We start from the raw sequence: 6,957 nt of genomic DNA on the forward strand, positions 1-6,957 counted from the left end.
CCTAGGGATTTTCATAGGGATAATGTGGTAAAATTTCCAAGTAATTTGATTACCTATGGATTTTCTTACCAATTAGAATCCAAAGGAAATACCTTTGTAGGTAATTATTACCTGCGGATTTATAAAATTCCTAGGTAATTTAGTTGCGAAAATAAATCCGTAGGTACGTTATTTGCGATTAACTATCAAAATTTTGCATGAATTTTTTGGTAAAATTTCATAAAAAGAATTTTACCTGCGGATTTTCACGAAAAAAATTCATAAATTATTCTTCACGAAGATTCCCAAGTAAATTCCTAGGGCAGGTACGTTATTTACGGATTTATTTGCGATTATCTATCAAAATTTTACATTAATTACTTGGTAAAATTTCATAAAAAAGAATTTTACCTGCGGATTTCTACAAAAAAAATTCACAAATTATTCTCCACAAACTATTTCGCAAGAAAATTCGTGTAAAATACCCCAAGTAAATCCACAAGAACAAATTTTTTCAAAAAAATTGTCATGAATATTTAGTATGCACATCCCAATGAAAATTCTCAAATAATAATTCATGCATAAATTACTAAAAACATTTCACAATTAATCAAAAATATATTCAAAACCTTCAATAATTCTCAAAAACATCATTCATACAAGTCTAATAATGTAAATCATTACAACTAACAAAAAAACATAATTCAAAACATCCACATCAATAATGTATGATTCTTAAATGGTCCAAAATAAAATATTTCAAACTTGAATCCTCAATAAAACTACCAACCATCAAGATCAGAATCACTTTCATTCACGTCTTCAGAGTCATCATCACTTTCATCCTCTTGGTTGTCTTCTTGGAATGGACGTTCATCATTTAACAAATCCTTTAACTTCCAACAGTCGAGCAAGACCTCTCCACCACAAGAGACCGCTTGTACTAAATGACAAGATTAGAGTTGAAATAGGAAAAAGACAAATACAAAAAGAGTATTAACAACAATGTAGTAAAATAACAGAAAGAATTATTTCAATAAAAATCTTGTTATTCTCTTACATTAATTGAACATGAAATTGAAAAGTGAGGTTGATATTATAATTTTATGTTACTATACTTAACCATTTTCAAATAACTACACTTAACCATTTTCAAGTCACTACTCCACACGTCAAGTCACTACACAACCGTTTTTCAAATAACTAATTCACATTGTAAGTCACTACACTTGAAACATTTTCAAATCACTAGTACACATTTCAAATCACTACACTTAACTATTTTCAATTAACTAATTCACATTTCAAGTCACCATACTTAATCGTTTCCAAGTAACTATACTTTATTATTTTCAAGTTATTAGTACACATTTCAAGTGACTACACTTAATCATTTTCAAGTCACAAGTTCACAATTTCAAGTAACTACACTTAACCATTTTCAAGTCACAAGTTTGCAATTTCAAATAACTACACTTAATGATTTTCAAGTCACTACACTTAATAATTTTCAAATAGCTAATTAATTGACATTTCAAGTCATTATACTTGACAATTTTCAAGTGACTACACTTAACAATTTTCAATTCACTAGCACACATTTCAAGTCGCTACACTTAACCATTTTCAAATAACTAATTCACATTACAAAGCACTACACTTAATCATTTTCAAGTCACTAGTACATATTTCAAATCACTACACTTAACCATTTTCAAATAATTAATTCACATTTCAAATCGCTATACTTAACCATTTTCAAGTAACTACTTCACCTTTCAAATAACTATACTTAACCATTTTCAAGTCACTACACTTGATCATTCATTTCAAGTTACTATACTTAACCACTTTCAAGTAACTACATTTAACCATTTTCAAGACACTATAACTAACCATTTTCAAGTAACTACACTTAACTATTTTCAAGTCACTACACTTAAATCATTTTAAAGTCACTAGCATACACTTCAAGTCACTGCACTTAATTATTTTTAAGTCACTAGTACACATTTCAAAACTCTACACATTTCAAGTAACTATACTTTATTATTTTCAAGTTATTAGTACACATTTCAATTGACTACACTTAACCATTTTCAAGTCACAAGTTCACAATTTCAAATAACTACACTTAATCATTTTCAAGTCACAAGTTCGTAATTTCAAGTAACTATACTTAATTATTTTCAAGTCACTAGTACACATTTCAAGTCACTATACTCAAGCCATTTTCAAAAAGCTAATTGACATTTCAAGTCACTATACTTAAACATTTTCAAGTCACTACACTTAACCATTTTCAACTCACTAGTGCACATTTCAAGTAACTACACTTGACTATTTTCAAGTAACTAATTCACACTTCAAGCCGCTAAACTTAACCATTTTCAAGTCACTAGTACACATTTTCAATCACTATGCTTAATCATTTTCAAATCACTTAATCCACTTCTTAAGTGACAACATTTGATCATTTTGAAGTCACTAGTACATATTTCAAAATACTACACTTGATCATTATATACAGTTTTAATTTAAGATCACAAGATTTCAAAATATTCTTCACTAAACTTTGTTTCAAGTTAAACCAGACAAACAAATTGAAATGGAGTACTTAATATAACTTGACAGTAATGAACAGTAATGCACTTCATAGTCCTACCAGTCAACCACATTACTAACTTAAATACAAATTAACTTGATAGTAATGAACAATAAAGCACTTGTTAGTCCTATCAATCAACCGCATTACTAGCTTAAATACAAATTAACTTGACAGTAATGAACAATAATGCATTTGTTAGTCCTATTAGTCAACCACATTATTAACTTAAATACAAATTTTTGAATATGAAGGTCGTGGGTTCATCCCATGAAAACAACCTCTAACATAAATGCAAGGTAAATCTGCATATAATAAACTCATATGGTCCGAGAGATTTGACAAAAACACCTACTTAATATATTAAAATTCAGAATATATATATATATATATATATATATATATATATATATATACACACACACATATATATATATATAAATAGGGGTGGGCGTTCAATCGGTTCGGTCTAATTGTTAATATCGGTTCGATTTACCGATTTTCGAATTGACAAAAATGACATCCATAACCAAACCAAAATAAATTTGGTTTGGTTCGGTTTTTATAAATTCGGTTCGGCTATTTTGGATTATTATTTCGGTTTGAAATATTAAAGTAGTTAGCCTCTCTTTTTCAATTTTAAAACCTCATTCATCTTCAAATAAGGTTCGAGATCAGCTCTTATCATGCAAACAAGAAAAACCATCGACCATAATTTCAAGACAACACAGACTACAAACTACTAAGTACTAACAATACCATATACTAAAGAGATACTAATATATAAGTAATCAGCAGACCCTAGTCATCTTATTGCTCGATTAGAATAAAATGCAAAATGAAATCACAATATAATCATCTATTTTTAGTTACATCCACAGACCACAGGATAACTAATGATAAAACAATCTGTTAGTCACTACCACCATCCACCAATACACAAAACAGCTGGTCTACTCGAAGCAATATTTAGACGACATCGCCATTCATCAGGCAGCAACATAATTTAGATCCAAAAAAATGCTCAAAAAAGACAAAATGTATTAGGTTCCAATACATGAATTACTAGAGAAACAATCAAGATGTGAAGTTCAATTGTCCTTCAATTAGAATCCACAAGTTTCTTCCCCAGTTAAAGCTTTTGGTTCAACCAACATTAGACGAGCACCAACTAGAAAGCAACGTAGTGCTGCTCAGCTGCTCAAATAGCAGTTCAACTAAACTAGTCATTCAGAACACTAGGAAGTACTTGTCCTGCTCGAATAGCAATTCAACTAAACTACACATTCACAACACTTGGAAATAGCTGTCAACTATCAACCAGATCTTAATGAAACTTTGTTTCTACTTGAAAAAATAAATTCAAAAACAATACCGGATTAGACATATTTTGAAGGCTGACTAACTGATGGAACAAATAAATGAAAACGTGGTCTGCCCACAGTGGTAGTCGATCGCCGATCGCCGCTCAACAAACAAAGAACACGGTCAGTTCGCCTCAAACACAATCGTCGGCATCGCTCAACAAATACGAAACACCAGTCGCAGCCTCGCGGGTCTTTATTTGCAGATCGCCGGTCTCAGTATTTTTGTAAAGAAATGGAGTAGATCGCCGGTGCACGGTCGTCTATCGTCATTGTAAAGGATAAGCCGAAAGCAGCGTGTATCGGTGTGTGTGAAATGTGAATTGTAAATTTGTAATGGGATTTGTGATTTAGGGTTAACTAATATAATATATCTATTAATAATATATATATTATATATAATAAATTAATAATAATAATAATATATATATATATTATATTATTATTTATATAATTTTGATTTTTGATTTAACCGAATTTCTTTTTAAGAAAATCGAAAACCGAACCGTAAAACTGAATTATGAAAATTGAAAATCGAAATCAATTCGAAAAATCGAAAAACTAAAACTAAAATTAAATTTCGATTTAATTTTTTAATTTTTTTAATTTTTCGATATTTATACCCACCCTTATATATAAGGGGACATAAAACCAAACCCTTCTCAAAAACTAAAATAATGATGTAGGAGATAAAATAATTTAAAGCTACTATCATAGCGTCACTCTCCGCGTTGTGATTTATTTTCCTTCTCTTTGTTAATTTTATTTGATGACTTTGTTTTTGGTTGCATTAGTTGACTTTTTTTGAAAGCTCATGAGCCCACAGGGAGTGTTTATACAGAAAAATAATTTTAAAAAAAAATTCTCTAGTAAAACTAATTTTTATTAAATGAAGAAAATAATTTTTATAGACATGAAAAAACTAGTTCTACGAGTAGCATTTCGCACTAATGGGCTCCTCAACCACCGCCTTCCGACCCTAGGACTTCAACCCCCACTCACCCTCACGGCCTCACCTTCAACTCCCATAGTATTTTTCCTTGGTGATTCAAAACACACAATCTTAAGATTAAAAGTAGATGTGCTTATCATTCTACCAATCCTCACTTTGTCCTAATTTCCAAATTTAATCACATGTTCAAACAAATTTTCTTTCATACCAATTCATCAATTTTCTAATTTAAAATTACATCAAATTTCAGAAATAATAGACAATTTATACCTGATCCATGGCATTCTGAGCAGCGGTTATGAGTTTAGCAGTAATCCTGCTCACTCACCTCTCACACATCAACGATCATAACGAATCAGCATCAACCCACCTCCAGTAATGCTTTTTACAGAAAACTGCCCCATCAGCAACCATCCTCCCACCCGAATCACCGTATTCATCTATCTCCTCCGTGCAAAACTCCTCCTCAGGTAAACCATCCACTGCAGCCTCCACTGTATGCAACACATAACAAACAGGCAATCCAGGATACGTCGTTGATACCCTTTTCCTCTACCTTCTTCGTATATGAATTTGGTAAAGCAAACTTGTCTTCCTTTCAACTGCATAACTACATCTAAATTAGTGGCAGAAACAGAGAGCCATCAACACCAATATACAAAAGAAAGAAACTGATCTATCTCCAATAAAATCCGTTCATTCATGAAATTGTAAATGCTGCTTAAGCCTTTGATAAGTATCACATTGGCAGGCTGAGGAATTTGTTTGGACTGTCTTTGAGGCGAGTAATGATGTATGAGGGAGAAGAGTGGTATAGTATTTGTTGTCCACCGGCGGCAGGTTGCCGGTGGTGGTGCAGAACTTGTAGTTCTGTGGAAGAGAGGGACCGGAGAGAGAAAAGAAGGGAATGGGGCGGCGCTGGTCGGCAACTCGTCGGTCCAGGCGTTGGGATGGTTCGATGAAGAGGGTGTTGGTGATGGTGAAGCAACATTGGTGGTGCCGAGGTTGCCGGCGGGCTGGTAATTACATTCGCCGGCGGCTATGCCTACAGAGAGAGAAAGGAAGAGAAGATAGAGAAAGAGTAGAGATTTGTCACAGAGTTTGCTGCATTCGTCAGATGTGAAAATGAACCCCAACTTCTTGCTTAACGAATGAGTTGCTGAACCACTATACCAATCTTTGCGGTTGAAATGTAGCTATTGTTGTTGAGAATGGGATATTATTGTTGAGAATGGGAGATTAGGGTTTCTTTGATATATAAAAGGAAAGTAAGAATAAGCGGATCTCAATCGTTGCATCATTTTTTATCAACGATTGCAATTAAATTTATTTAAAAAGGGGTCAAAAAATAAAATTAATGCCAATTTAGTTAAAATTGACATTAATTATTAACAAGATGGCTAGAATTTAAATAAATTAGAAAAATTGTTTTAGGTTAGGCTGCTATTTAATAAATAAAATAAGGTGTCGTTATTAAAAATAGATAACTCATGTAGAATTAAGATTACGCAAAAAATGTTTTATATAATTGTCATTAATAATTTAAAATAAATTAGTTACAAAATTTAAAAATAATAATTATAATAATAATGAAAACTAGACAATGTATTTGTAAATTGTGAGTGTGCATATCTATGAAAGATGATTTAAGTAAAAAAATTATGTAAATATTATATTTGAATTAATAAATTATAAAAAACGATAATAAAATTAATAAAAAATATTTTGTAAGTATTTAAATCATTAATGTGACACATCGTTATTTATATAATACAAGAATAATGTGTAAAAATATTAATATTTAAAATTAAATAATTTTGATAAAATAGCAACCTAAGAGAGCATCAGGAAGTCAAAATTAAGTGTCAACAGCAGCTGAAGCAGACATGTTATAAATATCTATTTTATTTTTTATTAAATATTATTAATTTTTTTTATATGTAAATGACTTATAATAATTAATTAGTAGTAATATAGTAAAATCATGAAGTAGCTGAAGCAGGCATGTCGACAAAGTGTTGCCTGCCTCTTCACACTTATTAATAGTAGTAACTTAA

General features: G+C 31.0%; 1 long non-coding RNA gene across 1 annotated transcript; it reads right to left on the reverse strand.

The window, feature by feature from the left end:
• Positions 1-585: 585 nt before the first annotated feature.
• LOC124896528 lies at positions 586-6,219 on the reverse strand. The gene is made up of 2 exons (XR_007052906.1): positions 5,171-6,219; positions 586-922 (listed from the first exon to the last, which is right to left on the reverse strand). It is a non-coding gene; the product is annotated as an uncharacterized LOC124896528 (long non-coding RNA).
• Between the last annotated feature and the right edge of the window lie 738 nt (positions 6,220-6,957).

Source organism: Capsicum annuum, chromosome 3 (assembly GCF_002878395.1).
Source record: "Capsicum annuum cultivar UCD-10X-F1 chromosome 3, UCD10Xv1.1, whole genome shotgun sequence".
Classification (NCBI taxonomy): domain Eukaryota; kingdom Viridiplantae; phylum Streptophyta; class Magnoliopsida; order Solanales; family Solanaceae; genus Capsicum; species Capsicum annuum.